The sequence below is a fragment of the Coregonus lavaretus genome (genome assembly GCF_964263955.1).
Source record: "Coregonus lavaretus genome assembly, chromosome: 33".
NCBI classification, from domain to species: Eukaryota; Metazoa; Chordata; class Actinopteri; order Salmoniformes; family Salmonidae; genus Coregonus; species Coregonus lavaretus.
In genome coordinates this window covers 25,601,465-25,611,005 of record NC_140020.1, presented here as the reverse complement: position 1 = coordinate 25,611,005, position 9,541 = coordinate 25,601,465, and positions in this window count along the sequence as shown.

The following is a 9,541-nucleotide window of genomic DNA, read 5'->3' as shown; positions in this document are numbered from 1 at the left end:
CCAAATGCCTCTCTGTTTGCCTCTCTCTCTCCCTCTGCCTCTCTCTGCCTCTCTCTCCCTCTGCCTCGCTCTGCCTCTGCCTCGCTCTGCCTCTGCCTCGCTCTGCCTCTCTCCCTCCCTCTGCCTCGCTCTGCCTCTCTCTCCCTCTGCCTCTCTCTCTCCCTCTGCCTCTCTCTCTCCCTCTGCCTCTCTCTCTCCCTCTGCCTCTCTCTCTCCCTCTGCCTCTCTCTCTCCCTCTGCCTTCCTCCCTCTGCTTCTCTCTCTCCCTCTCTCTCCGAATGCCTCTCTCTCCCTCTCTCTCTCTCCGAATGCCTCCCTCTCTCTCCAAATGCCTCTCTCTCCCTCTCTCTCCAAATGCCTCTCTCTCCCTCTCTCTCCAAATGCCTGTCTCCCTCTGCCTCTCTCTCTCCGTCTGCCTCTCTCTCTCCGTCTGCCTCTCTCTCTCCGTCTGCCTCTCTCTCCCTCTGCCTCTCTCTCCGTCTGCCTCTCTCTCCCTCTGCCTCTCTCTCCCTCTGCCTCTCTCTCCGTCTGCCTCTCTCTCCCTCTGCCTCTCTCTCCCTCTGCCTCTCTCTCCCTCTGCCTCTCTCTCTCTGTCTGCCTCTCTCTCCCTCTGCCTCTCTCTCCCTCTTTCACACACAGCAGCAATTCCAGGGTTGAGAGATGACATTGTCCCTGCAGTGATATCTTGGGGAATTAGCATAATTCACTCAGTCATGTAAATAACAAGCTAAAATAGTTAATTCTCTAATGCTTATATTTCAGGTAACTGAATTGAGGTTATATAGTTAAGATTATGAGACTGAGAGAAAAGTGAAAATATATTTAAAATGGCTTGCTGATTTGTGTTATCTTCTAACCACGTATAAGGTCAATGTTATTATCCCTGTGAAGTTTAAATGAACCATTGTATCAGGAGACTGCTTGGGGGGGGGGGGCTTTTTTCTCCTCGGCTGCGGTGTGTCATTGGCTGGCTAAAGTCCGCTGCTGCAGCAGTGGTGGCACGTCTCAGCCCATTACGCTCACAGACAGTCAGCGTTGTGCGAATCCCCGGGGTGGCCCCTTGCCTAGCCGCCTTACCACATGGGCAGCTGTGGTATGTCACTGCCGTGGCTCTACCCACAACAAAGCAGCCCCCCTTACCATACACACACTCTCTTTCTCTCACATACACTACACACACACATACACTCAGTGACCTATCATAATTGGTCAAAGCACCTCCCCTACCATACACACACTTTATACACACTCAGTGACATCACTTCACCCTCAGTCATTGTAGACTACAAAACTCCGCCCCACCTATGGCCCCGCAGCCAGTTGGAGTACGGTGGGCCACAAACATTTTAGTCTGGGCCGACCCGACGAAGCGAACGGACGGTGGGCAGAGGGAGAGGGGGATCATGCACATGGATGGAGGGAGTTACAGGCATGAGCAGCATGGATGGCTGGCCTACTGATGCGCAGCTAGGCTAGTTTCATACAGAACAGTTGCGTAACATATAGTTTTGCACTTTAGGAACATTAAAATTTAAATGCCCTTTTTTATAATCCATGGCACAAGCACACACAAAAAAAATATGCCTTTATTCTCTCTCTCTCTCTACCTCTCTCTCTCTCTCTCTCTCTCTCTACCTCTCTACCTCTCTCTCTCTCTGAACTTCAGTAACCCCTTCTGTGACAGTAAGAGAGAGATAGAGAGAATGGGATAGAGATAAAAAGAGAGAGATGGAAAAAGAGAGTGGCTCCTGCCCAGTCACTGCTTTTCATTTTGATAATTGACGGCGGGAACGCCAGAAAGGTCCATCAGCGTAATCCTCTTAGCGTTCATAATGTTGACTGTCACAGAAGCCCCTGTTTTAATGTAACGAGCAGCTAAGCATGCCTTGCGTGGCCATGGGACTCCATGAAGCGCCCTGGTCCGCTAAGGCCCCACTTTGCCCCCCGGAGGCAGGGAGGAGACCTGCAGGTCCTGAGCCCTGATTCCGTCCCAAATGACACCCTATTCCCTAATGCACTACTTTTGACCAGAGCTCTATGGGCCCTGATTAAAATAGTACAAGTAGGACACTATAGAGGGAATAGGGTGCCATTTGGGACGCACAGCCTTTCTCCCCCGCTCACTCAACAAGTGCCCTTATAATTTGTCCCGAGATCAGGTTAAATTTGCGAAGGTAAATCACTGTTGTTGTGAACCCTGATTCCTGAGTGCCATGGGATGGGAGGAGGACAAGCAAGGATATTAGGACAAAAGCAAAGTCACAAATTGGCCATCTACTGTATGTATATCCATTCATAGCTTTGTGGAGGATAAATTAATTCAATCTAATCTGCTGAATTCCTGGTGGCCACTCTCTTTCTCTCGCCCTCTCTTGTTCTCTCTTTCTCCTCTCTGTATTAAACTGACCACTTAATGCTGCAAGTGACATCAATGGAATAATGTGAAATAGGAGTGGGTTTCTAAGAAACAAGAATGTTCAAAACATAACATATGGCACAGACACACAGAGCAAAATCTCACAATTCCAGCTTTTGTTGACTGGGCTTCCGAAGGTATGCTATGTTTGAGCAGTTCCATGTGGGTGTGAAACATCCCTGATTCCATGCATGCGGGTAGGACGAGTAGGGATCAGCTTTCCCTTTCTCTTTCCCTCTCTTCCTCTTTCTCTCTACCTCCCCCCTTCCCTCCCTCCCCATCTATCTATCCCTTCCCTCCCTCTCTCCCCTTTCTCTACCCCTCCCTCCTCTCTCCCTCCCCCACCCTCTCTCCGTCTCTCTCTCTCTCTAATTCCCTCTACTCCATGGGGCTGGGTAATCCCCCTGTGCCAGTGTCTTCAAGCCATAATGGCCCTCAGCAGGGGAGCCAGTCATGCCCACCCACTTGTAAGACACATGGAGGGGGCTGGGCTGGCTCAGGGGGCTGCATGGGCTGGGGATGCGATGGGCTGAGCGTTCTCCTTTGAATTACACCATTACCAAGGTGATCCTCTTACGCAACCTGCTCCTTACACCCGCCCACAATCCATGTGAGCTCAAATCCATCCACATTTTGCCTTTGTGATAAAACAATGGTGCTTTTTGTTGTTTATGTGCATTTGTGGATGGAGGACATCGGGCTGGGTGATATGATGGAGCTGTGGGCGGCGCACAATTGGTCCAGCATTGTCCAAGGTAGGGGAGGGTTTGGCTGGAAGGAATGTGGGTTTGTTTCCCACGGGGGGCCAGTATGAACAAAAAAAACACACAAAAAAACATGGATGCATTCACTAACTGTAAGCCGCTCTGGATAAGAGTGTCTGCTAAATGACGTAAATGTAAATACAGCTGATCGTGTGTGTCTGTGACTGCATGGATATTATCTTGTCAAAAAGACAAACAGAAATGTTCCTACTCAAAACCAACCTGAACAGTTGGTGTCTGACCTGAGGCGATGCTAGCTAGTGCTACCTGGATGAGGGACGTTTTAGCCCGTAGCGGTCATCAGAATGGGACCTGCCTCTCCAGCTCGGCCTAGTCGGCCTACATCAGTGGGAAAGAGCGTTATCTGATTTGACACGCCTGACAATGGCGTGAAAGTAACTATGTAGCTGTTGATGATAGTCATGATAAATGTAACTCCAGTGGCAAGAGAAGTAGGGCTGTAAGGGTTCAGTGCATGCATCCCAACTAGCACCCTATCCCCTATATAGTTCACTACTTTTACAAAAGTAGTGCACTAACGGTATGTAGAGAATAGGGTGCCATTTGAAAGCTATCAGATACAGAAGCCTGTAGGCCAACACAGTAGTAGGCTATAGCCAGGGGTGGAAATGGAAAAAGTACATCTGGAAAGGATGTAAAATCCTTGAATTCACCATAAAGGGTGACTGCACTTCCTGATTTGCTAGCAGCCATGACTGAATTCAAACGTGAGTTTGTTTCGGGGTGTGGTTTAATGTGGGTGTCTCTTGTGTGTGTGTGTTCGCAGGTGGGAAGAGTTAGCCAAATGATTTCACCAATTAGCTTCTGCCAGCTAGTGTGTGACCGTGGCAAGGGTGGTTTAACTTTGAGTAGCCTATCCGGGGATAGTTAGGGACCGTCAATAAATTACGCAATGTAGATGAGACATTTTCATGTTGCACACCTTTTAGTTTTCTCATTAAATGCTTTCAATATTTGTATATGAATTTCTAAAATGTATACTTTAGTTGGTTTGAGGTTTTTAAGTCATTGAAATTTGAAAGTATTTGAATTGTAACATATTTTCCCATGTACATCGTGTAATTTACCCATGGTCCCTAACTAGCGCCATAGGGATATTCAAAGTCAATCTAAATTGACCATGGGCATTACGATTGGGTCCCGTGCAACTGCACTCAGAATTGATGATTACTTGTGTGCTGCCAGCTGTGGGTAGGTTTGAAACAAACCCAACCTTCATTTACATTTTGATAAAGTCACAACCACAAGTCTCATAAAACTCTGTTTTGGACGAGATTGACTTTATGACCCAAATTATCCTATTTACACTTTGTAGTCAATTTAGACTGTAGAATAAATGTTTCGGACTCATATCGATGCCACATAGGGATGGGCCTGGAGAAATGTAACCACTCTCAAATTCATAGACAGCGCTTTGGATGCAAGGACTGACAATCCATGATGTCAAAATTATAGTTTTAACCATGTTTTGAGGCTATACATTGTTTGTTTACATTAACATAATTGACAAACATTGGAGTAAAACACGCTTATTTTTGGGGTTCTGATAGGGTATGACAGTTGAACTTGTTGTGAAGAGTCATGGCACCCCTACCGGACTACAACTTCTTCCAATTATCCTAGGCCATGCCCCTTCCCTCCACACCTGTTCCCACTCCCTAATCACCTCTATCTTTTTCACCCCTTTTATTCCCCATATAAGCTGCATGCTCCTTCCTACCTATACTATTTCAGTTTATGTTCGGTGGTGCCACGGGTGGCCCTAACCTTCCATTGTGCGTAAATTATGATGATGTAAGTGCCATTTGTTATTATTTGTGATAGGGAAATGACGTTTCCTGAAGCATTTCAGGCCAATTGTGTCATAGGTTCATTAACCGAGGCTTTGATCAACAGTGTACAATAGTGGCACCTGGGTAACACTTTACTTGACACCCAGTGTCATAACACGGTCATAACCGCTGACATAACTTGTCATAATATGGTCATAGCACCATCATGGCCCATACAGTTACACCTGTTGTGAAATATATGGCTTCATTTTATGGCTGGTTATGACTCCTACATAAGTGTCAACCCACATTTATTCAAATTAATGTTTTCCCTGCCAAGAAGTTTCCTTTCATTTGAAAGTTTGTTTCTTAAATATTTTGTTGTTGTAATGAATTATTTACAGTCATGTGTTTTTCATAATATTTTAAATAACTTGTAGAAAATAATCATAAGTCATCAGCAACTGAGCATTGGGGTGGGTGCATAATTTAATATGGTCAATATATAAACAAATATATAACATAAACATACTGTTGACAAGTAGGCTATGGTGTAATGGAATGTTTTGCCTTGTGTGGTAGGTTTTGTGGGTTTTGACACTCTTATGTAGGTGTCATAACCAGCCATAAAATAACTACAGTGGTAGGTTTTGTGGGTTTTTACAGTCTTACAGTGCATTCAGAAAGTATTCAGACCCCTTGACCTTTTCCACATTTGGTTACGTTACAGCCTTATTATAAAATTGATTAAATAGTTTTTTCCCCTCATCAATCTACACACAACAACCCATAATGAAATATTAGCAAAAAACTTAAATATCATATTTACATAAGTATTCAGACCCTTTACTCAGTACTTTGTTGAAGCACCTTTGGCAGCGATTACACCCTTGAGTCTTCTTGGGGATGACGGTACAAGCTTGGCACACCTGTATTTTGGGAGTTTCTCCCATTCTTCTCTGCAGATCCTCTCAAGCTCTGTCAGGTTGGATGGGGAGCGTCACTGCACAGCTATTTTCAGGTCTCTCCAGAGATGTTTGATTGGGTTCAAGTCTGGGCTCTTGCTGGGCCACTCAAGGACATTCAGAGACTGCTTAGGGTCTTGTTGGAAGGTGAACCTTCGCCCCAGTCTGAGGTCCTGAGTTCTCTGGAGCAGGTTTTCATCAAGGATCTCTGTACTTTGCTCCGTTCATCTTTCCCTCGATCCTGACTAATCTCCCAGTCCATGACGCTGAAAAACATCCCCACAGCATGATGCTGCCACCACCATGCTTCAACGTAGGGATGGTGCCAGGTTTCCTCCAGACATGATGCTTGGCATTCAAGCCAAAGAGTTCAATCTTGGTTTCATCAGCCAGAGAATATTTTTTCTTGTGGTCTGAGAGTCCTTTAGGTGCCTTATGGCAAACTCCTGTCTGGCCATTCTACCACAAAAGCCTGATTGGTGGTGTGCTGCAGAGATGGTTGTCCTTCTGGAAGGTTCTCCCATCTCCACAGAGGAACTCTGTAGCTCTGTCAGAGTGACCATTGGGTTCTTGGTCACCTCCCTGACCAAGGCCCTTCTCCCCCGATTACTCAGTTTGGCCGGGCAGCCAGCTCTAGGAAGAGTCTTGGTGGTTCCAAACTTCATCCATTTAAGAATGATGTAGGCCACTGTGTTCTTGGGGACCTTCAATGCTGCAGACATTTTTTGGTACCCTTCCCCAGATCTGTGCCTCGACACAATCCTGTCTCAAAGCTTTACGGACAATACATTCGACCTCATGGCTTGGTTTTTGCTCTGACATGCACTGTCAGCTGTGGAATCTTATATAGACAGGTGTGTGCCTTTCCAAATCATGTCCAATCAATTTAATTTACCACAGGTGGACTCCAATCAACTTCTAGAAACATCTCAAGGATGATCAATGGAAACAGGATGCACCTGAGTCTCGTGGCAAAGGGTCTGAAAACGTTTGTAAATAAGGTATTTCTGTTTTTTATTTATTTTATTTTTATTTTTCATTATGGGGTATTGTGTGTAGATTGATGAGGGGGAAAACGCTATTTAATCAATTTTAGAATAAGGCTGTAACGTAACAAAATGTGGAAAAAGTCAAGGGGTCTGAATACTTTCCGAAGGCACTGTATATATAAAATATATACAGTACCAGTCAAAAGTTTGGACACACCTACTCATTCCAGGGTTTTTCTTTATTTTTACTATTTTCTACATTGTAGAATAATAGTGAAGACATCCAAACTATGAAATAACACATATGGAATCATGTAGTAACCAAGAAAGTGTTTAACAAATCAAAATATATTTTAGGTTCTTCAAATAGCCACCCTTTGCCTTGATGACAGCTTTGCACACACTTGGCATTCTCTCAACCAGCTTCACCTGGAATACTTTTCCAACAGTCTTGAAGGAGTTCCCACATATGCTGAGCACTTGTTGGCTGCTTTTCCTTCACTCTGCTCATCCCAAACCATCACAATTTGGTTGAGGTCGGGGGAGTATGGAGGCCAGGCCATCTGATGCAGCACTCCCTCACTTCTTGGTAAAATAGCCCTTACACAGCCTGGAGGTGTGTTGGGTCATTGTCCTGTTGAAAAACAAATGATAGTCCCACTAAGCCCAAACCAGATGTGATGGCGTAGCGCTGCAGAATGCTGTGGTAGCCATGCTGGTTAAGTGTGCCTTGAATGCTAAATAAATCACAGACGGTGTCACCAGCAAAGCACCCCCACACCATAACACCTCCTCCTCCATGCTTTACGGTGGGAACTACACATGCGGAGATCATCTGTTCATCCACACCACGTCTCACAAAGACACAGCGGTTGGAACCAAAAATCTCCAATTTGGACTCCAGACCAAAGGACAGATTTCCACCGGTCTAATGTCCATTGCTCGTATTTGTTGGCCCAAGCAAGTCTCTTCTTTGTATTGGTGTCATTTAGTAGAGGTTTCTTTGCAGCAATTCGACCATGAAGGCCTGATTCACACAGTCTCCTCTGAACAGTTGATGTTGAGATGTGGCTGTTACTTGAACTCTGTGAAGCATTTATTATGGTCTGCAATTTCTGAGTCTGGTAACTCTAATGAACTTATCCTCTGCAGAAGATGTAACTCTGGGTCTTCCATTCTTGTGGTGGTCCTCATGAGAGCCAGTTTCATCATAGTGCTTGACGGTTTTTGCGACTGCTCCGTATTGACTGACCTTCATGTCTTAAAGTAATGATGGGCTGTCGTTTCTGAAATGTAAAATATATTTTGATTTGTTTAACACTTTTTTGGTTACTACATGATTCCATTTATGTTATTTCATAGTTTTGATGTCTTCTATTATTCTACAATGTAAAAAATAAAGAAAAACCCTTGAATGAGTAGGTGTGTCCAAACTTTTGACTTGTAGTGTATATATTTTTCAATGTATTTTCCTAGATTTTTTCCCCCTAACTCTACCATCCCTCCCCTAATTGGAGTAAACTAATGGACAACAACTCTTAGGCTTCTACTTCCAACTTATACATACTATATACTTTTTACGGACACAGTATACTTTACAATAGTTCTCTTTTGTTTGTTTTTAGTCCCGTCCTTCAGCTCCACTCAACCCCTCCCATCTATCTCTGAACACCATCCAGTTTTGATTTCTATTTGCCATATATTTTTCAACAGTGCTGTGATGTTTCTGAACCTTTCTATTCTCATAGATTCTACATATTGTAAATTAAAGATACACATTTTTGCTAAGAGTATTATTAGATTGTTCATCGATTGACTATGACTTTTTAAATCACCTAGCTATTTGCAGAGTTACCTCCAGGTAAATGTTGCAATTCTTCAGCCATTCCTGAACCTGTGACCAAAAACAAGCTACATATGGACAGTACCAAAACAAATAATCTAATTATTCTGTCACTTCGCAGCAAAATCTGCAGAGCTGGGATGGTTGTATCCCCCATATATATATATATATATATATATATATATATATATATATATATATATATATATATATATATATATATATACACTGCTCAAAATCATAAAGGGAACACTTAAACAACACAATGTAACTCCTATGCTTCCTGGCTGATGTTTTGGTCACTTTTGAATGCTGGCGGTGCTTTCACTCTAGTGGTAGCATGAGACGGAGTCTACAACCCACACAAGTGGCTCAGGTAGTGCAGCTCATCCAGGATGGCACATCAATGCGAGCTGTGGCAAGAAGGTTTGCTGTGTCTGTCAGCGTAGTGTCCAGAGCATGGAGGCGCTACCAGGAGACAGGCCAGTACATCAGGAGACATGGAGGAGGCCGTAGGAGGGCAACAACCCAGCAGCAGGACTGCTACCTCCGCCTTTGTGCAAGGAGGAGCAGGAGGAGCACTGCCAGAGCCCTGCAAAATGACCTCCAGCAGGCCACAAATGTGCATGTGTCTGCTCAAACGGTCAGAAACAGACTCCATGAGGGTGGTATGAGGGCCCGACGTCCACAGGTGGGGGTTGTGCTTACAGCCCAACACCGTGCAGGACGTTTGGCATTTGCCAGAGAACACCTAGATTGGCAAAATCGCCA